General features: G+C 35.0%; 1 long non-coding RNA gene across 1 annotated transcript; it reads right to left on the bottom strand.

Moving 5' to 3' along the window:
* Positions 1 to 206: 206 nt before the first annotated feature.
* Positions 207 to 26,824, bottom strand: LOC134479727 (uncharacterized). Its single transcript, XR_010053392.1, has 2 exons — positions 22,005 to 26,824; positions 207 to 653 (listed from the first exon to the last, which is right to left on the bottom strand). It is a non-coding gene; the product is annotated as an uncharacterized LOC134479727 (long non-coding RNA).

Genomic DNA, 26,824 nt, shown 5'->3' with positions numbered 1-26,824 from the left:
TCTGGAGGGGTACTTTTATAAGTATTTGGGGTCAAGCACCTCACAGTTATTTAATCTCTGCATTTTGACCAGTTGTGACATATCATTATTTTTCCAAATCTTAGAATTCTTGGACATTATATCACTACATGGGTTAATTTGTCCATTTCCAGTTATGAGTCTCAATATATCAGTACTGGATATCTCATTATTGTCACACATACAGATAAGACTAGATTCATTTTTTAATATTTTTACTATTGCTGTGATTGCTAATCTCTTTACATAATTAAATTATTATGCAGTCTCTAATCCATTACACAGCCACTTTTCTTTTGAAAATACTCATCTTACGTCATTATATAATTTTCAATTGCAAGGATTTTCCTTTGTCCTAAAATATTATGCCTGCCTTTTCCAAACATAGAAGATGGCAATTAAGATTTAACTATTAGATAATCCTATAGATGCACAATTTACAGTCGTAAAATTAGTGATATGTATAATCTAATAATGAATTCTGTGGGTCAGGGTGTGGAAATTATTATCTTGACAGAATCTGATTTGCTTCTTCTATCGTTTGCGGACAGTCCACTTCAGATGCTCTGCAGTATATTCTCCAATGTTGTTTACAGACTTCAATTGTAAAAGATATCTTCTGGAATAATTCTTTCCTTTTAGAAGACAAGAAACCACAGAAAAATGTAAATGATAATAGTTTGACACCTAAACTTGGGATCATGTACAAATGCAATCTCAGCAGGCAAAGCATTATTTACAATGTAAAATGATATGACAATTAACATACAACATAAAGTAAAAAATTAAATCACCAAACACTTGAAAATGTGACGCTTAATATTTCAAATAAATGTGATTATTAATATTTCATTCAAAGACAATGAAATCTTATTAAATCAATCACTGGTCAAGTAGAAAAATAATTTTAGTTGAAGCTTTTAGTTAATATATTCTTTATTGAACAGAGTTAAACCAAAACTTTATTAAAACACATTTGGAGGAAATTCATAGCATGTCATTTGATAGAAAGCTAAGAGAAATCTGGCAGAATATTCTCCAAATGCAAACTCCGGCCACTGGAACATAAAAGTGGATAGCAAATTCTATTTTTATGAAGCGTTTCTATTTTGCAAACTAAAGCAGAAGCTCCCAATTCATTCACTGCTAGTGTGTAAAGCAGCATAAAGGGAATGAATTAAAATTGCTAGAGTTCTAAACAATATTGAATTGGTAGATGCAGTGTATAGTTATTGTCACTAGAGGGAAATCTGAGAGGGACTTGGGAGAAAGAGTTTATTGTTATTGCTGTAGGTTGAGTAAAGGATCCCGTGTGAATAAATTTTCTTAACAGCACGCTTACTTCAGGGGAAAAAATGAAGAATAGAGTGTTTGCAAAAACCATATTGTCAAGCTATACTGAAATAATTGTTTCTCAGCAAGCAGCAAGGTCTGTCACATGCTCATGTGTAGATTCACATTTTCCATTGCCATATGTTTCAATAAATTCTGTGGTATTTCATCAGATGAAAGAAAAAAATGAAAATAAGCATTATAATACAGACTTCATAATAGGAGATGATTTTTATTAAAAAAACAGTAAGATGCTGTATGTTTTTCTTTTTTTTTAACTGACAGTAGGGTCCCATTGCAGAGGGCAATATCCACATAGCTCATTGAATATAGAGAGGTCAAGATGGTGCCTGTAGGGAGCTTCCATACCTAAGTTCTAGTCTCTTTGATTTGAGAAGGTACTCTGCAGACTACTGGAAAAGAAACCTAGCCATCAACTCTCCCTCAGACTACAGTTTTCCTGCCTGCAAGATGTGTTGAGAAAATGGTGGAGCAGAACTTGTGGGAGTAGCTAACCAATATTTGGAGCGACATGAGGCCAGAGGGAAGTTATGCTTTCCACTGCCTGAATGACCAGGAAGCAGAGACTGGATAGCCCAGGGACCTAGGGCAGATCAAACACGACTATAGGGGAGCCAGTAGGAGGACATGACAAAGAAATGATTCCTAATGATAATGTGCTATACCCATAGATGGGTGCCTTGTCCAAGCATTATCAGAGAAACTTCTATTGGCAGCAAATGGGAATGGGTACAGAAACCCACAGCCAGACTTTATACAGAGAGAAGATCTAATTTGGGGTGTGCTCTCAAACCCCTTTCCTTGGAGATCGGGGAATCCTGCAGAAGAGGGGAGGAAAGATTGTAGGAGTCACAGTGTATGGAAGACACCAGAAGAAAACTGTCAACTGAATCAAATAAGTGGGGCTCACATGGGCTCACAGAGACTGAAGTGGCAAGCATTAGGCATAGAGAAGTCTGCATTTGGTCCTTTGTTTATATGTGATGGCTATTCAGTTAGTGGTTTTGTGGCACCTCTATCAGGGGAAGCAGGCGAGTCTTTTGACTGCTATTGGGACGCTTTCTCTCCTCTTCTGCTGCCTTGTCCAGCTCCTCCATATGAGGCCTTTCCCTTTGTTTGTATTGTATCTTACTTTATACTGTTTTGCTCCCATCTCTTGGAGGCCTGCTCTTTTCTGAAGTAAAAGAAAAGAAAGGAAAAAGAAGGGTAGTGGATCGGTGGAGATAGGGGATACAGGCATGAAGGGAGAATGGTGGGAGGGAAAAGTGTGATCTGATTTTATTTTCAATAAATTGAAATAATTTTCAATTAAATTCAATAATTCAATAAAAAATTAAAATTAAAGAAAATTTACTCATCACATAAGTAATAATAAAATGTAAAATGAAGGCACGTCCAAACAAACAAACCACTCCCACTAGTTGAGTCACACTCTTCCACTCCAGAGCCAAGGCACAACACTATCTCAGCTTGTTTAAAATGTAATTGTTTTCTTTTAGTGATAATTAAAAGAAAATAAGTCACAGGCTAGTGAAAAATAAGGCAGTAGCTGTTTCCAGTAAGTTTGGTGACCTAAGAGTTGACCTCTGGAGTCTACATGGCTGAAAGAATGAAATCAGATGTGAAAAGTTGTCCTCTGATTTCCACACATACACATAAGTAAGTAAGTAAAATACCACTCTTGCGAATATTCCCCAAAAATGCCCCACCATGACACAGGGGCACGTGTTCCACTATATTCATAGCAGCCTTATTTTTGATTGCCAGAAACTGGAAACAACCCAGATGTCCCATGACAGAAGAATGGATGCAGAGAATACTGCACAGCTATTAAGAATGAGGACATCCTAAGTTTTGCAGACAAATAAATGGAACTAGAAAATGTCATCCTGAGTGAGGTAACTCAGACCCAAAAGGACAGGCATGGTATGGCCTCACTAGTAAGTGGATATTAGCACACAAAAAAGTACAGAATACCCAAGATGCAGTCCACAGAACTTAAAAGGGTCAACAAGCTGAAGGACCCAAGTTAGGACGCCTCAGTTCCACTTAGGAGGTAGAAGAAAGCAACCATAAGAGGGGAGGGAGGGAGTTACAGGGGAGGAAAAGGGGATGGATGTGGAGGAAGAGGAGAACATGATCTGCTATTGGGTGGGGGAAAAGGGCTGAAGCCCTGAGGGACAGCAAAAAAAAAAAAATGGAAACAGGTGATCTTGGGAGGAAGGAGGTTGGGAAGAAGCTGTAGAATGTACCAGAGACCTGGGGACTGAGAGACTCTCAGGACTCAAAGGGATGGGGGACCCTAGATGAAAGTCCCTACAGAGGGGAGAGGGAACTTGTTCAGCCCACCTCCAGCAGTAAGACAGGCAACAAGTGAGGGATGGAAGGGGTTGCTATCCCATGGTCAAAACTCTGACCCATAATTCTTCCTGTCTGAAAGAAATGCAGGGATGGAAATGGAGAAGAGCCCTAGGAAAAGAAGGTCCAGTGACAGGTCCAAAGTGGATTCCTGCTCAAGAAGAGGCCCCAAGACCTGACACCATTACTGGGGGTATGGAGCTTTCACAAAAAGAGGTCTACTATGACTGTTCTCCCAAAGACCCAACAAGCAGCTAAGTCAGATATAGATATGTGCACCCAACCAATGAACAGAAGCTGTTGACCCCTCTGGTTGAATTAGGGAAAAGCTAGAGGAAGCTGTGGAGAAGGACAACCTGTAGGAGGACCAGCAGCCTCAATTAACCTGGACCCCTGAGATCTCTTAGACACTGGGTCACCAACCAGGCAGTATACACACAGCTGAGCTGAGGCCTCCAACACATATACATCAGAGGACACCCGGGTCTGGGTTCAGTCAGAGAAGGTGCACCTAAGCCTCAAGGGACTGGAGTTTCCAGTAAGTTTAAGGGTCTGGTGGGATGGCTGGAGTACAGGGAGTGGGGTGGGGGGAGGTATAGGATGTGGAACTCTTGGGATTGGACCAGGAGGGGAATAAAATCTGGAATGTATAAATAAATTAATTAATAAAACAAAAGAAAGCAACTGAGTGACTATTATCCCTCTAAAGGACAACCGTTACTTTAAAAGAAAAGCACAAACAGAAATGGTGATGGTAATTTAGTTGCTCATTATGTTTGTGTCTTTGTCCAAGGCTACAGAGTAGTGATGTCATCCTGCCTAATATTCATGCCTACCCCCTCCTCCAGGGTAACTTTGAAATATGAATTACACTTCATTAAGAAAATTTACAATCTGGAAATGCTACTGGAAACAAAACCTAGGCAATTTGGAGGCTGTGTCAAGAGACTCAAAACCTTCTTCCCAAATACCTCATCTATCACTTGAATTTATGTCCTAGACCCTTCTGTGCTACCTGGTTAAAACATGTAAATTTCAAACTTCAAATATAATTATTCTTCCTTGTAGTTGTTTAACATTTTAATTTTTGCGAATTGGAGACATATGGACAGTATTTATACCCTACATCATACTCAGATTCATGAAATCTTAATATACACAGAGTCAATTTAGTGTTGATTTTATGTGCATTTTGGTTTTTGATACTTTAGAAGTATATTTTTATTAAACCATGTTTATCAGGTCTAGGAGACCTACATGGTGGGATCTATTGATGTCTTAAACTTCATGTTGTGCTCTCATCCTGTTTTCTATCTGCTGTTCATATTCATATTTGATATTTTGTCATTCACCTTATCAGTCTAGTTATGACTCTCTCTTTTTTAACACTCATTTTTAATTATTTTATTAATCAACTTCTAATTTTATCAAGTAATAGTATCTGATATCCATGACAAACCAAACAGCTCTATCACAATCACCAGAGTTACATTTTTTTTATCATCTAACAGTTATATTTTAGTTTTTTCTTCCTATATTATTCCTGTATTATTGTATCTCGTTGTAACTGTCACAAGAAAAAAATTTCTCTATTTATTGACAACAAAGTGAGTAATCGTCTTGAATATAATCATAATGAAACATAAGTTTCCGACTCTGTGGTTAGAAATATCAGGACAAATGTGAAGAGACTGCTAAGTAGAAATGATATTATTAGAGGGATGAATGCAATAACAGTCATAATGATCTACTTTATATTGATCAATATCTCATTGGAAAAATCTTAAGGAAAAGCTCATACCAAATTTCTCCTTCTTAAACTTCATGTCAATCATGGATGATTCTCTTTCACATAATTTTATTAATTTTAGTTGTTTTTGTTTTATTTTTTGTTTTATTTTATTTTATTTTTTGTCAAGGTCCAGGCCTCATTGAAATCTCTCTCTACTTCTATTGTTCGCAATTAGCCCTCATTGACTATCTTTTGGGTATACTTTGCACTCATCTCCGATTGACTATCAATTAGTGACTTGGTCGGTATTGGTTTATATCTTGCATTCAGTACTATTGGTGTGTGCTATGTGCCCTGCTATGGTTCAACACTTCCTTCATCAGAGAGAGTCCAGCTAAGAGGATGAAAGTTTAGTAAACATAACAAGGAATAAAACAGAAAAGTAATTAATGTAATGTAGGAAATATTCTGTACCAGAAAAAAAGTTTCAGAGTTCAAATTTCTGGGAAAAAATTTATGGTGCATTTTACGGAAATAAGAAAGAAAATGTTCAGACTATAAGTGAAACAGTACAAGAAATATTTGTACATTGTAGTTTTAAACTTATCTATTAAAACTAAGTTAAGATAATACCAACAAATGCCAATCGGAATGGCTATCCTCAAAAAATTGACAAGAAATATTGGAAGTGGTATCAATTAATACAGGCATCATACAAATAAGTTTGTAGACTTATCCCATGATGCAGATACTTCATTTCTTGGTATATACTCAGAATTCCTCAGCTTATCATTGAGGAATTTGAACTCATACTTTTTGCTGCATTATTCATAATTTCAAGAAAATGATACCAATTTAATTGTCTATCAGCAAAGAATGAATACTGAAAACTTGCTATAATCCTAAGGAAAAATAAAATTTTCAGTAAAATGGGTAGACTTTGAAAGAATAATTTTAAGAGAAGTCACATACCAGAAAGGTTAAAATCACAGAAGAAAAATATATTCTCTCTGATATGCATCCTAGTGTGTGTGCTTAAGCATGAACAAGTGCACACATACTCTCTCTCTCTCTCTCTCTCTCTCTCTCTCTCTCTCTCACACACACACACACACACACACACACACACATACACATCTGATGTTAATATAAATAAAGGTATATGTGAGCATAATATAAAATGTAAAATGAAAAGCAAAAAAAGCTAACTATTGGGTGATAGTGAAAGAAAGAATACAGCTAACAGATATGAGTTATTAAAGGTGGTATATCAGATCTAATTTACAGACTTTTTAATTTCATTGCCTAAAGTGCATATTTGAGGGGAAACGTGCAGAATTCCAACATTAAGCTCCATGAGTTCAGAAGGGACGCTCTAACTGTGTAGAAGTTGATCGAGATGTAAAGAATTTGGTCTAGTTGATTTAAATGTCTGACGGTCTATTTGTTAATTCCTTATAATGAAGTTTCAACAGAAACAAACAAGCAAGCAAGCAATCAAATAAACAAAAACCAAAGGACCAAGAGACCGTTAACCCATATTAACTTGACAACAAGGAATACACAGGGAGAACCCATTTGCTTTTAAATTTCTTCATCTACTTAGTAAACCATTTTATTTTATTTCATCATAGACAAGCACTTTGGTTCTGTCACTCAGAAGCTATTAATGGAGATGTGTTATTAGTCTTGCCCAGTGATAACTTTTCTGTGCAGAATTAATGCCTCACCATTAGAATACAATTGGCACCTTAAAATAAATCCTGATGCTCAATTATTGTCGTAAAATATTCTGATTTATTCAGCCTCAAGTTCTTCCCAAGGACCCCATTAATAGAAAAGATTTTTAGGTATTTTGCATATGCAGTATGAGTAAATCTCATGCTTCTATCCTTTGCTGTTTTTAGATATTAAATATTGGAAGATGATAACTTGAATGGAATGTTGCTATCTATACATTGCTAGAAATTTCAGAGCACATATAGGTGTTTCTTTGCTACACTCCACAGTTATGTCTAGACCAGAACACAAGCCCATGTTTAAATATTCACAGAAATAATTGATATTTTACAAGAGATGTACTAATTATTTCTTGGATGTAAAATTACCCATTGTGATGCAATCACACTGTATAGGTGTATTCCACTATTGGGCAAAACAGAAAATTCAAAAGGTGGTGCTAAATTAGGTGCCTGAAGTTACACAGCAATAATTGAATTCATATACTAAAATAAGAAGAGAGGTATTGGTTGAGCATATGTCCTCTCCATTTTACAAAATAAAATAATTTTAAGGAAAAGGGATAGATTAGGTATGGTGGCAGCACACACCTTCAAGCAAAAGTTGGGGAAATGTAGACAGGAAAATTGAGATATATGGACATCCTCAGTTATAAAGTGAGTAAAAGGCCAACTTGGGTTCCATAAGACCCTGTTTCAGGATAAACAAAGATATCTTTTAAAATTATAGATTATTTAGTCTACTAACTACCCAGATAAGCTTCATCTTTTTTCTAGTGATTAAACATATTAAAAATGAGAACATTTATGTACAATTTCAATAGTACAACAACTTGAATAGTTAATTATAACAATAATATTATTGGATCATGCATAGATACATACTGGGTTTTATAGTTATATAATGTCTTCAAAATATTATAACATGAATATATATTAAATGCCAAGAAATGGTAACTAAAATTATTTCCTTGAAGAAATTAATTATATTTTAATTGCATTAGTTCTTGAGACAAAATGTTTGAAGTAATTAGGATCATATCCATTTGCATTACAAAATTCTAATTCTACAAATAAAATGAATTAAAAAAATCAAAATATTCATATTTCTTTAAGCTATTTATCTTGAGAAACGAAGAAAAATACTGTTCTAATTAATTATATCACAGAATTATTTCAGATTTAAACAAATATTGACAATGAAAGATGATTTTAGAATATATTTATTAAAATTATCTCCGTAGACTGAATAAGAGCGTGCTGTTTTAAAATCTGTTACTCTGGAAACTAAAAAATAATTTTTGCTAAAGTCTGTATCTTTTATAAAAGATCTATAGTGCTAAAAGTAAAACTGCCTTGTATGACAGTGGTATATCTTATTATGTAAGTGAGTTATTAGTAATTTTAATATCTGAATGTTACTCAACTGCCGTATATCAACATGCATGACCTTAGTGGTTAATTTCTTTCATCTGATTTTGAATAATTTTATGTATAGAAGGAATAAATTTTGAGTTTTCCTTAATAATACTTAATCTATTTAAAATATTTCATATTTTGTATGTTTTTTTCAAACTGTTTTCAGTCATTCACAACAGACTCTATTGTTCTAAAATTAAGGGATAAAGGACAATTTAAAAGAATTTTTATTATTTTCAAAATCAGGTTATCCAATTATACTGGTAAAAATGCCTCCTGCCTCATTTCACTGTATTTCTCACAATGTAAATAACAGTCCCCACACCTCCTATGAAGACTTTTATAAAGATGAGTATGAAGCCACAGTTCTGAGAATATGGACTTCTCTTCAGACAACTGTGAAGTAGTGAGTGACTGACTTATGGTTGATTGCTCTTGAGAGCTGTGAGTCAGCAGATTCCTGTCTTCCAGGTCATCAAATGAACAAGAGCCAAAGTATCTTTTATTCTGTCTGTTTCCTCTGTCTTATCCTGTCAAATTTATCGTCCCGCTGGGACATGTTGCTGCAACTGAGACAACAGGCGCTTCAGAGCAAAAGTCTACTCCTACTCACTGACAAAGACGCTCATTCTTTTGTGAAATTTTTGAAAAGTCATCTAAAAGACTCAATTCTCAGATCTTAGACAATTCAGTTTGTTCTAATTTCCAACTGCAGTGTCATGCTGAATTTAAAGACTTTACTGGAAATAAATTTGTATATAATTTATTTAATCTAATCAGAAAATAGGTGTCACATTCCTATAACTCCAGCACGTGGAAAGGTAAGGCAGGGATCCTGAATTTTATGGAAGTCTGGGTATATAGAGTTTCTTTCTCAGAAATCCAAACAATAATATATATTAGTATTTATTAAGTTATATACCTAAATTATCCATGTAAATATCAACAAACACCTTTTAGCAAACAGAATTTTTCAAGCCTGACTTTTTCTGGAAGCCAGATCATGCTCTGTAAAATATACATGTGATTAAAATAAGTTATACTCTCAGTACATTAAAAAAATAACAAAATAAAATTTGTTTTACTGCTGTAAACAGACACCATGACCAGGGCTTTTCTGGTAAGGACAACATTTAACTGGGGCTGGCTTACAGTTTCAGAGGTTCAGTCCATTATTGCCAAGGCTGCAGCAAAGCAGCCTATAGGTAGGCATGGTACAAGCAGAGCTGAGAGTTCTACATCTTCATCTAAAGGCATCCAGCAGAATACTGACTTTTGGGCAGCTAGAATTAGGGTATTAAAGCCCACACCCACAGTGACACACCTACTCCAACAAGGCCACACCTATTCCAATAAGGCCACATCTCCAAATAGTGCTACTCCCTAGGCATCCAAAGCATCACAGTATTCTTGCTTAATATGGTTCTAGAAAGATTTGTAATAAAATATTCTGGATCTTATAATCAATAACCATGTTCCCCAAGTCTCAGCGGTTTTTATTTAAATTTCACTATTGTTCTTCAAAGCATCACTTATAGTAATTTAAAAGTTATTTTTAAAAAATGGTATGGTAGATAATCTTGTATTACCATGTTTTACTTTATAGGCATTTTTTAGAAGTGTAATGAATATAAGCAATAGAAGAGAGACCTTGAGATGATTTTGACAAATAAATAAATCAACTTGTTCACAGCATGAATCTGACTTACACAAATTCAACAGCACAGCATGAAGTAAGTTTGATGTTAAAGAAAATAAAATACAAAATACGGAAATTAGACTGAAGTAAAGATAAGACTGAAGATAATAAGTCTAAAACAAAATTTGGACTTTTGATAAGAATACAGAAAATGAAAATATTGAAAAAGCATAAAACTAATTAGTATAATGTCAAGTATATACTAAAGTGAACTATTCTGTTAATTCATTATTAGCTAATAAGGAAGATCTATACTTAATCATCAAAAATCCAAAGTATATACTTTCCATACTCATATTTATTGGCTTGATTGAGTTGACAGCCCTTCAATTAAATTCTTGGGGGTTTCCATTAACACTACATGGATTTACTCAACTAAGGCCACAGTGCAGCCATAGCAAAATAATGAGTCCATATTGGAAATGGCTATTTTCTCTGCACAGTCACATATCTACTTAAGTTTCAACTAGCACATACCCAAAAGGAAGAATGTTACCATGGAATTGGCTTTGCATCCAAGAGAATTATTGGATTAAAGGGAAATCCAGAAAGATCACAATTAAGAGGGTTTCATATCATAATAGTCATGTCATGTGATCTGGCGTAGTAGTCAAGAATCCTTGCCTATTCAATAATTGCATATTAAACAGGGTGGTTATACAGTTTGCAAAATACATCAGCATTCAATTAAGAATGTTCTATCAGAAATCTATTGAGTAATTGCTACTGGAGCGAAAGAACATTTAGAGGAATCCAAGGTCAGAAACAGAGAAAGGAAAAGGAAGGAAAGCATTGGTGGGCTCATTGAGTCACCTTATGCCTTTGGAAACAGTGTCAAGCATGTTTTGAATTTTTCTCAGATATGGTAAACGGAAGCAGGATTTAATCATTCACTCGTAAAAGTGAAGGTTATTCAGAAACCTGACCATATTCAGGTTTCATGAAGTATGAAGCTAGTTGCCTAGTGATAGAAGTTTCCAGGAAATAGAAAAAAATGCTAGGTTATTGACAGAATAATGAAGAACACAGTAAAAATTTCAAACTGAAACACAAGTGAACATGATTAATTTGCTGAAATTGAAGCATCTCCTTTTCCTAAGTCACTGTGTCATTTTTCTCCAGGTGCATAAGCCTCAAATACAGCATAAATGTCTTTCTAACACTGTATACTGGTTAGTCTGTTTTTTTTTTGTTTTTTTTTTTTGTGTTTCTTTTTTTTTTAATTTTTTTTTATTATTAACTTGAGTATTTCTTATATACATTTCGAGTGTTATTCCCTTTCCCAGTTTCCGGGCAAACATCCCCCTCCCCCCTCCCCTTTCTTATCGGTGTTCCCTTCCCCACCCTCCCCCCATTGTCCCCCTCCCCCCAACAGTCTAGTTCACTGGGGGTTAGTCTGTTTTATTGTGCCATGAAGTTTGCTTTAGAATTGAAAGTAGAAACAACTGACAAGCAACCCTGGGAGCTTTCTAAAGCAGTTTTTTCTCAACTAACAGAAAGAGGAAGCAAAACCTAAGGAGAGTTGTTGCCTCTTAAATATATTTTTAGAATTCTACCAAAACTTTAGTATTTGTCTATTTATTTACTGAGGAACATTTGGTTGTTTCCATACAGGGCAAATATGTAGAAGAAAAAAAAGAGAGAGTGAAAAGGAAAAGCTGCTGTAAGCACGTATACTGAGGGAACATGCGGACATATGTTTTTAGCTCCTTTGTGTAGAGAGAAGCACCCAGCATCTGGGACACACGGTAGCATCAAGCTTACTCAACGCACACACTGCAAAGTGTTCTGAAAGGGTTTGTGCAGTATTAGCAGCCCTACCACAGTGATAACCTTTGTTCTGACCTACATTTGTGCCTGAATTTGCTGCTTCTTGTTTTTGAAGTTTGGTCTTTCTAATGGCTGTGCAATGATACCCTATTGTTAAAAAATATCGTGCTGACATATGATAGAGAACTCCTTTTCAAGTGTCAGTCTGCCATTTGCAGATCTCATTCATGACTATACATTCAGATATTTTGATCTACTTCTAAGGATCACTAGGTTTGAGTTGATTTAATTGTGTATTGAGTGATAAATATTTATCACATATACTATTTGTGAATATTTTCTCTACATATGACTTAATTTTACTTCTCGTTTTTCTGTACTTTCCTGGTGAATATTCTAGTTGTTGAGCTTCAGCCTACTAAAATGATGTCACAAATATAGTGTCATCATTACTCTTTAATACTATTCTCTCTCAGTGTTAAATTAGCCCATTTATTTCTGACAGTTTCCTAAATTTGGGAGCTGTTTGTCTTCTAAACACCCTTAGATACACATGGATCCTTAATTTTTATGAGTCATTATGGTATCAGACAAATTAAATGAAAAAAATTAAGATTTTTTTTTGGTTTTAAGTCCCCAAGACTCTCCTTTGTTACTTATTTTGAGTTGTACTGAATCCATCATATTAACACATTTCACTAAAAGTATCACTTGAAAGCTGGTGACTTATTTTGTCTTGAGTTCTACATCCATACAAAGTTTATTGTCTTTTATAGTCCTTCCTAAGTCTTCTAGTCTCCACAATATACTCATGGTTTAGAAAGCTCACTTTTCTGAATACTCTTAAATATATAACTTTCTGGAATCTAAAATTTACATTATTGTAGTGTTTTTATTTTGACATTTTTTTCCTCAATTTTTCCTCTTTCATGTCTAGAATTTTAAAAACAGTTTATTCTAGTCTCCTGCCCTTATATTGATAGTTATAGTAGTTTTAATACAACTTTATATTTTAAAATTGGTTTTAACTTTATATACACTATTTAACATATATTTTTGAATGTTTACATTAGATATCTCATGTCCCTTTAGGAAATCTTGAGAGGAATAAGGGATAGTTACAAATTCTGTGGATAATTAATCATAACAATACTGTATCCAAAAGATATATTAAAATTTACAAGTTGTTATATCTATGCTATGATTTTATGAAGCATAAATGACCTACATTGGATGTTATTTACTCTCCTTTATGAGTGACTATTTTGTTCCTCAGTTAGAATGTAATTCATTTCTTCTGACACGTGTGATATATTTATATATTAACAGGGACACCCAGCAGTTGCTATGAAATACATAAATCACCAGAGGAAGTGTGCATAAGTAGAGAACTGTGGGCCACTCAGTGTCACACTCCCCTGTCTCTCAATTAAGCAAGAACACTTGTCTTTTTCCCTTTGTTCTGTAAATGTTGACAACTGACATATAGCAGAGCTCCCTCCTCAGCATGAAAAAGCAATGCTCCTGCACTTTCTCAAATTTAAATGTATTTGAATTATTCATGCCAACAATGATTGCAACTGTTTTATGAAAAATAGTTCTCTCACAATTGGAATTTTTTAATATTTATTTTTCTCTTGTAATATCTTTAGAGAGTATTAAGAAATGAAAATTAAATGAGGTTTTTTTCATGAAAAGGAATGAATACCTGAATGCCAGTAGACATGAAACATTTCAGGTAGGTTTGCATATAAATAATGAAGGGAATTTTATCTTTAAAAATGATATTCTGATAAAGTTACAAAATAGAAAACTATGTCATTTTATTGATATACTCTTATTTTTCTTCTATTGAAAATAGATTATTTTCTCGAATAGTAAGTCCTGATTATAGTCTTCCCCTCTCTCCACTCCGCCAAGTTCCTCCCTACTTCTCCTCCTCTCTGGATCCACTCTCTTTCTGTTATTAGAGAAGAACCGCTAAAAAGAAGAAAAACCAAAATATGACCAAATAAGTATGATATAAGAAGATGAGGTAAAACTGACTTATCGAAGATGGCCACAATTACTCTACAGGATAAACAGAGTCTCAAGAGCATGAACAAGAATCAGAGATCCACTCATTTTCACAGTCAGGAATTCTATAAAAATAGTGTGTCAATACCTATAGTGTATATGCAAAAGACCCAGTATAGACTCACACAGGTCCTGTACTTGTAACTTCCCACTGTGAGCTCATATGTGCCTAGGCAAGTTGATTCAGAGAGCTTTGTTCTCTTGGTATCCTCCATTGTCTGTCTTTGACAATATTTCTGCTTCCTCTTCCAAGAATTCCCTGAGCTCCGAGAATGATTTAATAGAGACATCACATTTAGACTCTATTGCCATGTACTGTCTGGTTGTGGGCTTATGCATCTGTCCCCATCTTCTGCCAGGGGAGACCTCTCTGTAGTAGGTTTGGTCTAATGCTGCTTAAATTGTTATTTTAATTTGGGTCCCCAAAATTATTTGCATGAGAATCCACACATCTACAGGTAAGACATTGAGGGTCCCAGTCGGTTCTGATTGGTAAATAAAGTTGCCAGCAGTCAATGGTGGGCAGGGCAGACATAGGTGGGACTTTTAGGATGCACAGGAGAGAGAAGAAAAGAGGAGGAAGAAGAGATCCACCTTGCTGGGAGCAGGAGAATGAGAAGAGAGACTCCACACCTGAGAAAGTGTAGGACAGAGAGCATAGCAGCCATGTAGGAACCAGGGGAGGGTTCAAGAGGGCCGCCCAACTGGGTCCAAGGGAACAAAGACGGAATATAGGATTTAGTAAGCAATAACTCAGGGAAATCTGAGGGAGGTGGCTTAGCCATGTGGCGGTTAGGAAGTAACTCATACATTGAGCTATTTTAGACATATCAAATTATAAAGGCTGTGTGTGTGTGTGTGTGTGTGTGTGTGTGTGTGTGTGTGTGTGTGTCTGTGTCTGTGTCTGTGTCTGTGTCTTTCATTCTAGAATCCAGAATCCATTACATTGGGGTGGGTAGAGGAATGCAGTCACTGTCAGGATCTATTTAAGTATATAATTGGCTAGCACTACACCTATTTAATGACAAATTGATAAGGAACCGATCTATGAGTATAACAGAATATAATTATTTCCTCATGTCATGAATATTTCCAAGTGATAACAATAAACAGGTCACAATAATATGTATACATGATATAAGTGTCCCACATAGGCTCACAAATGTACTATATCTTTAAGTAGGTCAGAATTATGCATAATATAACTATCCCTTATACAGAGATCAATATTCTATAAATTTAAAATAGATGGCAATGGACTTGGAGAGACATTGTTTTAGATCTCAAACTTAAACATGATAAAACATTGACATTCTCTTGATTTTATATCACATGATATTCACTATATTTAACACTGCCTCATTCTGAAATCCACGATGACCAACAATTCTTAAAAAGTGTATTTGTATATATGATTGAGATATCTAAAGTGCATTCTATGAGTTGAGGTATTGATTAAACATTTGTTTGATATGGACTTTTAATTATGGGTTGAAATGGTTTGCAGCAAAATCAAAGACTTTGACTGCAACTTGAAAGTCTGCTCAATTAGGTTTAATTTATTTGAGTGAATAGTTTAAGAGAAAAAGCACGCTTATTTTTAAATTCAGAATAATAAAATATTTTTTCTAAAATCTTCAAAAACTCTGAGTGATTTTTCCACTCTATTAGAATAGATCAAAATTTGCTGAAATATTTAAGATATAATTGTACATACATATGGTAATTTTAAAAGAGCCCACTTCAATAGCTTGTTCTTTGCTAAAATGCAATTTTAGCTTTAGATGGGTTTTACAGAGTCAAGTAGTCTAATGATCCAAGAGCAAATAAAAATCATGCTGTGATACTATATCATTTAAAATATCCTACTTTTATCTAATAAATGAATTGATTCTTCTAAAACCAAATATTGTATCTTGTATTAAGTTTTCTTAGAGTCTGGAGCTTTTCTGGTCCACTCTCAAAATGGAGGAAATGAATTTGTGGATTTTTGGATTTGCATTTTGAAAGTCTAATATTTCTTATGGAAGTGGAATAAGATAAGGTTTCTTGTTATTGCTTTTCTTCTTAGGCTCGTGGAGGAGAGCCTTCCTGGAGAAGACTCATGGAGGAAACCAAACATTTATTAGCATCCAAATCTAGAATAAAAACTAAATTTTCCAGTTATCTCCCAGTTATAGGGTCTGCATATCTTTCAGCTTTGTAGAAACTGAAAATTTTCTATACATGTATATTTCTGTGTGTGTATTTATGTATGTATGTGTATAAATTTCTCTTCTAATGCTCTTGAATATTTATTAAAATATTTTTTGATAAATTTATACACACACAGGTGTGTGTGCTCGTGCGCATCCACACAGACACACACACACACATACACACATATATAGACATCAATGTTTACTTCTTCACACACATCATTTTTTCCTCCTCTTTCAACTCCTTTTCTCGTACTTTTTTGTTTTATGTGTGTTGTCTGTGAACCACTGACTTGGAGCAATACCTTCAGGGTGCCCACTGGGTTATAATTGTCCATTGGATTCTGATGGGCTCAAACCCATTGGCTACACAACGGAATGCAAAGATGGTCCCTTTTCTAACTCTGTAACTGCAGCAGTGGTGTATTGCCTTCTCTACAGGTACATGTTATATTTGATACATGTTTTTCTAGAAAAGATCCTCACAAACTGCTTCTGTCATAAAAACATCCTTCTTACTTCCTCAAAAGTTAGGACCAAATTACATGAAATTTTCTCTTTTCATTGGTTGGGCAGTGGGGTATCAAAATGCTTATAATCCCTGTGTGTAATTATTTCTTTTTTTTCCTCATCAAGGTCTGTTTATTGAGAGGAGTGTACAGCTTTTAAAGCCCTGAAGCAGGAACTAAAGCTTAGGGTGGCGGGGAGAGCGTAATTATTTCTTCCCAAGATTCTTTCTTAATTCTGCTTCAATTCTGAAATATATAGTTTATATTTGGAAATTAGTTAATATTAAAATATGCTGTATAAAATCAAGAGTGAAAGGAAGAACAATGGAAAAATTCTTAATGTATTAAAATGCATATGTTACACAACACTGAAATAAATGGCTACGTATTAAATGTCTCACATATGAATTGTTGACTTGGCTTTTAAATATTCATTCATTCATTCATTCATTCATTCATTTGCCTGTTTAACTAGTTAGTTTTGTGTGTGTGTGATTCAGCCAGTGATTGCATCAGATCCTTACACATGCTAGCATAAGTACTCTAATCAATGAACTATTTCCTTAGTCATGTTTATTTCTTATTTGAACATGGACCATATCAAATCGCTGAGGTTGGTCTTGAACTATATAGCCCAAATCAGCCTTGAATTTGAGATTCTTCTGCCTCAGTATCCCTAACTCCTAAAAACAGGTCTGCATTATGAGTTTTAGGAGATCATCTCTGATATTTTAAAATTATAGGTTGCCACAATTCTGTGTAAAAGCACTCCTCTTTGAGGTTCTTAGTTCTACTTTTACAGATCCCCAAATTTTCTCATTGTCTATTATTGTTTGAGTGTAAAATGTTCCCATGTGGTTATGAACCTTCTGAAGGGAGATAATCAGGGTCACATCCAGCTCGCAGGTAATTGCTTATATGCCTTCCCGCGTGAGAGTTGTATCCTTTAACCTCTCATTTACAATAATTACCTGTTCACTTGGTTTTGGTCATAAGAACACGGAAAGCAGCTCACATGGTTTCTCCATCTTGCTGCATTTAGCAGTAGCTATTCTACTTCCGTATGAAAATTTGTATAGTGGACTTGGGGACAACCTTTAGCATGCATTTTGCTCTTCTGCACCCAATGGCCCAAAAAGTGTATGCAAGATGATCGACCTAGGTTGATGTTACTGTGGTCACATTCTAATTTTCTTACCTAGGAAAATTAAACACAAACTCTCTAGTTCTGTGTCTCCAGTGTACAGAAAGAACAGTATTTTGATCACTTTTTAGATGCCACAATGACAGAAGGCAGTCTCGCTTCAACTCTATTCTTAACGGGAGGGATTATTGCCTTCTCTCACTCCAGTTTTTCACAGTTTTCCAGTTTGTCACCCTTTGAAGACTAAGGTGAACCTACTGGAGGAACTGCTGGCCAGGTGTAGGTTGTATAGAAATACTTTTTTAATCTTTCAAAATTCTCAGTTTGTGAGCTATTTACTAGATGAAGAATTTGGATTAATTAATCAGTTCAAAAGAAACTAGAATGTACTGTACTTTTTCGATCTTCATGGTGACTGAAGTGTTTCTCAATATATTGAGTTTTTTTAATTGAATGTAAGAAAGACATTTCTTTGAAATTAATTTTTATTCCTTTTTATGCACAATATTATTGGCAGTCCTTAAACTGAAGATGAGCTAGTAAAATATGTCTTTGATAATCATAAAAGCTTAGGAGATGTGAATATGCAGCAGCTCAAAGCAATTCAGAAACTTAACTTAGTGTGAGTGTATTTACCTGTTTAAAATGAACTTTAAGAAATTTCAGACACAAAGCAATGCTTGGCTTTCAGATGTGCTATAAAATTCTCAGTGAAATTCTTTGGTTTTGCAAAAGCTGCCCAATTAGCCTGGTGGGTTTTTATTTTTATGTTTAATTAAAATGTTCAAAATTTAAATATTAAGTTTAAATGTTAATTGTCTTTCGTCTTTCATTTGAATTTCTTTTCTACACATTCGAGTTTCCTAATGCATTGTTGAATAATTGTAGAAGTGTTTCTTCATGTTTTCTCCATGTTGCTAGGGCTTAAACAGTGAATGGGATGCAAAGAGGAACACTTTTCCACGTGTGCACTCCATAATTTAAAATCACATTTGCAGAGTTTTACTTGGTTATAATCTGAGGCTTATACAAAGGAGAACACTTTATGCTGAGAAAAAAAACTTAGATGAAAGGAGAACAGGAATCTTTCCTTGCCTCTGGCAAGAAAATATACATGCAGTAGCACAGGGTTCTTATTTAATGAAGGACCCCACACATGCTCTGTGCTCTGTTGAGGTTAAGACAAGATTTGGCCCTGACTGGGAACACAAGTAATGGCCTCATTAGTGTATACAGCACGTCTTTGGCAGCTTGTATGCAACATGTAAACTAGAAGTAAACAAAGACTGTTGCCATGCAGGATGGGTGTGTGGGGAGTCACTTTTTTTCAGACGTAGAGACAGTGTATGTAGAGTATGATCATATCAAAGGCTGAATCAGGTCTGATGTGAGAACGTGAGCAGCCAGGAGCAGGAAAAATAGAGACAATTGGGCTAACTGGCTAACAGATGTTATACAACCCTACTGATGCTGTCTCAGGCATTAAGGAAACTTTTGATCTCTCTCTGTCTCTCTCTGTCTCTCTGTCTCTCTGTCTCTCTCTGTCTCTGTGTCTCTGTCTCTGTCTCTCTCTCTCTCTCTCTCTCTCTCTCTCTCTCTCTCTCTCTCTCTCTCTCTCTCTCTCTCTCTCTCTCCTTTTTATTTCCACTGGAGGGTGATATAATTGGAGTACCAGTCTTGGAGTCCAGAATTTAAACTTAGAAAAAATTTGCACAGCATGTATGTATAACCAACTTCAACATTTTACCACTGTCCTCATAAATAAAATGCATAAGTAATGCTTTCCTGTCTTCTGTTTTTATTATTTAATGTGTTACACATTTGATGCAGTTACTATGTATCACTCTTAAAATCAGAACATGTATGCATGTAATAGTTTCCTGTGTAACGTTCTTTTGATTCAATATTCTGTTAACTTATTGGCACATAAACCCAAATAATCAAAACTCTTAGAATCAAATATGCTATTCACAGGAAACTCTTTGTCCCAGTGGTCTGATTTAAACAGGAGCAGATGTGTATTAAATTCTGCCGTTTGTTTGTTGTTATTCAACACTGTATTGCAGGGTTACATGATTTACATTCAAAGAAAATACTTTGAATACATACACAAATCCTCATGGTTATGATGGAATATTAATAAGAGTACAGTAATTTAATTAGTAAAATGTCATTTTGTGCATCCATCATATCTTAGCTCTCCTCTAGGAAATTCTCTTCCATATCTTCCCTCTGTTTAGAATGTTTCCCTTATGTGATGTTAGCAGTTAACTGTGGTAATTACTCATTTCTTGTTATATCTTATAATTTATTTTTGTTTACCTACAGCAAAGTCAAAGATGAGTCCCATTGGAGTGTCAATGATACCTCAATTGTTCTATGTTACATGACTATAAGTTCCCGATTATTTAATAAGTGGCTAAAAGCAGACATTTTCTGCTTTCTCTAATTGATTCTTGCATAATAATGAGTTTCTGTTTTTAACACTTGAAAGAAATGTACCTAGAAAATATGTATTGAGCTGGGAAATGCAGACAGTATTTCTTATTTATTTATATGCTATGGTAAAGTGTTTCCATGAATATTCCCATAATCCTCTGACTCTATAAGAGCTCCTAGGGTGAATATCACTGTAAGGTCAATTATTTGTTTGTGTAATTAATAGACTTTCCTTAGTTTTTTTTTCTTTTTTTCTTTAGCAAGCCTGGCTACTAAGTTGCTGAGTTCCTGTGTTGCATAATTTGAAATATTTTTAAAAGACACATAGAAATTCTAGGTAAAAGCCCTCAAATTTCAGTTTTGCAAAATATTAATTTAGTTTATTTAAACCAACAGAGGGAAAAACTCCAAGTTTGCCAATTCTCATTATGAGCTTTTTTTCAAAGTATGCTTTGAGATTTTATAGTGTGTATCTGCTTGCGTCTAGAAAAACATTAACTTAAATTATATCTAAGGGAAATTAAATTGCTGTATATTTGTAAAGAAGTCAAATGGTCACATAATAAATCTACAATTTTCTCTTCATCAGGCTCTAATTTCCACCATAATATTTTCAGGAACCAATTTCTTTCATTGTATTCAATTTCCTGTTTTTTTTAAAAGTCTGCTACTACTGGAAAACATTTCATTCAAACTTTTGAATTCTGATATTATAATTACCTCTATAGCTTATATAGAAATTATATACATGTATATATGATTTTTGTATAAATTTTTAATAAGGATATATATGTATATATATGTTCATTAATGGTTAATGCACTGATCAAAACAAGATGGTATTTCAACAGAAAATTTGTTCAGTGACTACTCAATCAGTTTATGCTTTACATTATAAACTTTGTACCAAATCATTTCTAGCAAATCATTCTTTTTTTGTTTCTCCATCTTTATTAACTTGATTATTTCTTATTTACATTTCGATTGTTATTCCCCTTCCCAGGTTCACGGCCAACATCCTCCTAGCCCCTTCCCCTCCCCTTCTATGTCAGCTTCCCCTCCCCATCCTCCCCCCATTACCGCCCTCCCCCCAACAATCACGTTCACTGGGGGTTCAGTCTTAGCAGGACCCAGGGCTTCCCCTTCCACTGGTGCTCTTACTAGGATATTCATTGCTACCTATGAGGTCAGAGTCCAGGGTCAGTCCATGTATAGTCTTTAGGTAGTGGCTTAGTCCCTGGAAGCAAATCATTCTAAAGTCAATTACTGGGACTTTATACACAGTACAAGTAAATAGGGATTCTTTTCCCTCAAGTCAAGGATTTATTTAAGATATTGTGTGATTCTGAAGGATTTTATTCTATATGTTCTGTATGTGATTCTGCAGGTTTCTATTCTATACTTAGGAACTTCCTCCCTTCTCTGTGAGCTAAGACAAATGAGTCACTGCTCCCAGACTCCTGAAAATGACAGCGGTATAAATGCCTATGAGACTAGGTTAGCAAAAATGTTTATCAGTTTTTACTTGGTCACTGAGAACATTTACTTACATTAGAAATCTCTTTACAGTGATGTTAAATTACTCCGAGGAAGATAATGTTACAAGAAGAATCCGTTGTGTTATTTGATTGCTTTGTTTTCTTTGTTTTTGAAACAGGATCTTCTTTAGTTTAGGCTGGATTTAAATTCTCTATGTAAGTGAGGGCATCCTTTAACTTGAAATGACTGGGGATACACAATGTTTTATAAGTGTTAATTTCAGCAGCCTCTACTGACAGTGTAGATAATATCCAGGATCAAATACCAGATAGATGAATAAAGACACCAGAACATTCTACCATCATCAGGCTCTAGTATCATTTGCAAACATTGAGTCTTTTCATCAATATCTCCCTACCTCAATACATAAGACAACCTAAATTATTAGTTATCTTAGTAAAATATCTATATTAAACTAAAGTTCTGGGTTAGTTTATTGTGCAGAATTAGGAACCAAAATGATAATAATTTATAGGAGGGTCATATAGAGCAAACCAAGAAGTTACTGATGTCAACAATGTATTCACTCAACCTAACTACATCCTGTACATTGAACTTAAAGCATTGACCATGCTACCAAGAATGGTTGTCAACCAAATAACAGGACGTTAAATCATGTGACATTCTCTCAGGAAGTAGAGCAACTCCTATGCAATTGTACAGATTGTTATTTTATGAAGCCAAATTCAACCACTAATAATGACAGAGTAAATATACTTGACTAGACAAATGAGCCAGATGGCCAGGTTTTAATCTTATTTAAAAAATGGCATAGAATTTTGACTTTTGGCAAGTAAATGAGTTTATCACCAAAAACAATGTACAAATTAAATGGTTGGTTGAGAAATAAGGAAGTTAATGTATTTAAAAGCCCATAGAGCATATATGGCTTGATTAAGTCATCAAAAACTTATATTGCCTTTTATATTGCTGTGACATTACACTTACATTAATATAAAAATTAGCTGAGAAATTGAACGAGAATGAGTTTGTCTGTACCCTATAGGCATTTATTTTAGCACATTAGGCATTTAGTTTTGTGTGTGGTTAAGCAATGATATACTCAGAAATCCCTACTACAGATGGGGCTTTTTCAAACATTTCTACAGTCTGTCTTGACTTAATAGTATATCTGTTAATTAGGGCAGTGGATATTAGAAAAGGATCCTCCTGTTTGTCTTCTGTAGATCTCAACCATGTGGCTTTTAAAAAATGATTTCTATAAACATCACACTTTTATATGACTATGATAAGAAGATACATTTAAGCTTCTAAGAAGAAATAGAAGGCTGGGTGCTTTACCCACACAAAATTTCATACTCAATTACTGGTTCATGTCATTTTTGTTCATTTGTTTCTGTCTGATTTTGTGACTTAATCCTATTGCAAAAATATTTTACCATGTATATAATAATATGTAAAGATGGTTCTATTTGGAAAACCACAAAGATTTAGTGTTCCAATAATGCTGCATTATAAATTAAACAATTTCTGAGTCAATGCTGCTTATATGCTTATTAATTTAACTATAATATATCAGAGAAAGGTCTGGGATTTCTCCTGTCTTATATTGGTAATGTAGTATGGGTTAACCTCATCTACAAGAAACAGAAGTCAGGTAGGACAGCAGTTTGTATATGTAGATAATTGCCAATTATCTGTAGTAAGAAATGTATCTAGTCAACTTCCTTGTATATAGAAACAATGGGACATTAGTAAAATATACTTTTGTGTGGATATTTTCAGAGAGTTATCTAAGTGGGGAACATCCTTTTTGATAGTTATCTCAAATTTGAGAAATAAAGAATCACTTAGGAGACAAACTCTTGGGTATAGTGCAAGGTTATCTACATTAGGTCAAACTCTAGACCTGGAGGATTGTCTTGATTATATAAATGTGGAGGAATCCTTCCCTTGTGGGGATCCAGGAGAAAATGTGTAGCATTATATCTGCATTCTTCTGAGCTTTCTGATTGGGGTGCTAGGCAACAGGTTTCTTTTAAGATCCTACTGCCTTGACTTCTTCCTCCATGACTGACAGAGAGTACCTGGAATGGTGAACCACCTTCCTTAGGCTGATTTGCCACAGTATTTTATCAAAGCAACAGGAAAAGGAGAAAAGATATTTGCTCTGAAGTTGGGTGGCACTAACTAATGATGTTCAGAGACCTGATTGAGTTAAAGACATTAAAGGAGGCATGCTAGTGTAGCTATGCCCTTTCCGATTCCTAGGGACCAAGACATAAGCTTCTCTCATCTGTCATGCTGTCTCCATTATTCCACGCTGAATCATTAAAATTTATTAACCAAAAACAACCAATTCTGCTGATACTGATCAGCTATATCACCAGTTTGCAAAAATTACCAAACACAATTAAGAGTTCATTTTAACTTGTAGAATTTCCATATTCATTCATTCATTCATTCATTCATTCGTTCATTCATTCATTCATATTGATAAAATTCACTAGAAAACTTGTTCTACATTTTCCTTAGGAAGAAGCTACCACTATATTTTGGTAGTATTCACTACTACCAAAAGAAGGAAATTAATAAAATCACTACATTTCACGTCTCTTAATTGTGTAATCCAATGTTATTTTCCACTTGCTTCTAAAGGCTTTAATTTTCCATTTAATTAATGAGGAACCTGTTGGTGACAGAGTTGCCTCACGTAATACAATAAGTAGTAAATTTATTAATAACATTAAAATGAGTTAAATAATTGAAAACGCTGTTTATTTCATTATAGGTTTTACTTGCCTTGTATCTTCTCTTGCCATGTGAGTTTCTTGTATGCAGCAAAATGCTCGGTCCTCTTTATGTATCCAGTCTATGTCTTTTTATAGGGGAATTGAATCCATTGATATTAAGAGATATTAAGGAATAGTGACTATTTTTCCTGTTACTTTTGTTGTTAGAGGTGGAATTATGTTTGTGTGTCTGTCTTCTTTTGGTTTTGTTGCAAAGAGATTACTTTCTTGCTTTTTCTAGAGTGTAGCTTCCCTCCTTGTGTCTGAGTTTTCCATCTATTATCCTCTGTAGGGCCTGATTTATAGAAAGATATTGTGTAAATTTGGTTTTATCATGGCATATCTTGGTTTCTCCATCTATGTTAATTGAAAGTTTTGCTGGACATAGTAACCTGGACTGGCATTTCTGTTCTCTTTGGCTCTGTATGCCGTCTGACCAGGATCTTCTGCCTTTCATAGTCTCTGGTGAGAAGTCTGGTGTAATTCTTAGAGGTCTGCCTTTATATGTTACTTGATCTTTTCCGCTTACTGCTTTTAATATTCTTTCTTTGCTTTGTGCAATTGATGTTTTCTTTATTATGTGACAGGACAAATTTCTTTTCTGGTACAATCTATTTAGAGTTCTGTAGCCTTCTTGTATGTTTGTAGGCATCTTTTTCTATAGGTTAGGGAAATTTTGTTCTACAATTTTGTTGAAGATATTTACTGGCCCTTAAAGTTGGGAGTCTTCACTCTGTTCAACACATATTAGCCTTAAGTTTGATCTTCTTATTGTGTCCTGGATTTCCTGGATGTTTTAGATAAGAGCTTTTTACTTTTTACATTATCTCTGGGGGTTGTTTTGATGTTTTTTATGGTGTCTTCTGCTCCTGAGAGTCTGTCTTCCTTTCTTGTATTCTGTTGTTAATGCTTGCATCTATGACTCCTGATTTCTTCCCTAGGTTTTCTATCTCCAGGCTTGTCTCCCTTTGTGCTTTCTTTATTGTTTCTATTTCCATTTTAAATCTTGGATGTTTTTGTTCAATTCTTTGACCTGTTTGGTTGTATTTTCCTGTAATTCTTGAAGGGAATTTTGTTTACTCTTTAAGGGCTTCTACTTGTTTACTTGTGTTGTCCTGTATTTCTTTAAGGGAGTTATTTATGTCCTTCTTAAAGTCCTTCATCATCATCATAAAATGGGATTCTAAATCTAGATCTTGTTTTTCCGTTGTGTTTGGATATCCAGTATTTGCTTTGGTGGTAGAACTGGGCTCTGATGATGCCAAGTGTTCCTGGTTTTTGTTTCATATGTCCCCATGCTTGCCTCTCACCATCAGGTTGTCTCTCTGGTGTTAGCTGGTCTTGCTGTCTCTGACAGTGGCTTGACCTTCCTGTAAGCCTGTGTTTCAGCCCTCCTGTAGACTGTTTTCTCTCAGCTGGATCTGGGAAGAGAGAGCTGCTCCTGGCTTTGTGTGACCTGAAGCCTCCAGGGAGGTTGCTTGGTTCAAAAGAGTTGGTATTACCTCTGCTCTCAGGTGTGTAGGCACTTCTGGTGACTGACTTTCAGCTCTTGGCACAGGCAGAAACCTGAAGGGTCCTGCCCCTGACTGCTCCTAGGTCACTGTGCCCAGAGGGCACAGATGTCACTAGGCAATTTCTTCTTGGATCAGGAATGTGGGTAGAAAGTAGTTGTCTTCTCAGGATTGTCTGCACTTCTGAGGGTCTTACTCTTTCCCCCAACAGGTTTTGGGTGCAGGGAGCTGTGGGACGAGTTCAGTTCAGTTTCGATTGCAGACAGAATCCAGCAGGTTCCTGTCACTGACTGCTCCTATATTCTTGTATCCAAAGGTCACTATCCAGTTTACTCTTGGGAAAAGAATATGAGGAGAAGTGGGCAGAAGTGGAGGTCTCCCCTGAGGTCCCATGATTGTCCTCACTTCTGGGAGGTCAGCTCTCTCTCCCATGGGATTGCATTCAGGGAGCTGTGCATCAGGATCAGATCATTGTGTGGTTTAGGTATAAGGGAAATTGTGATGTCATAGAACAAATTAGGTAGTGTTCCCTTGGTTCCTATTTTGTGGAAACATTTGAAAATTATG

This window comes from Rattus norvegicus, chromosome 7 (genome assembly GCF_036323735.1).
Source record: "Rattus norvegicus strain BN/NHsdMcwi chromosome 7, GRCr8, whole genome shotgun sequence".
NCBI lineage: Eukaryota > Metazoa > Chordata > Mammalia > Rodentia > Muridae > Rattus > Rattus norvegicus.
The sequence above is the reverse complement of the archived record's forward strand: the minus strand, read 5'-3'. Positions and strand labels throughout refer to the sequence as shown.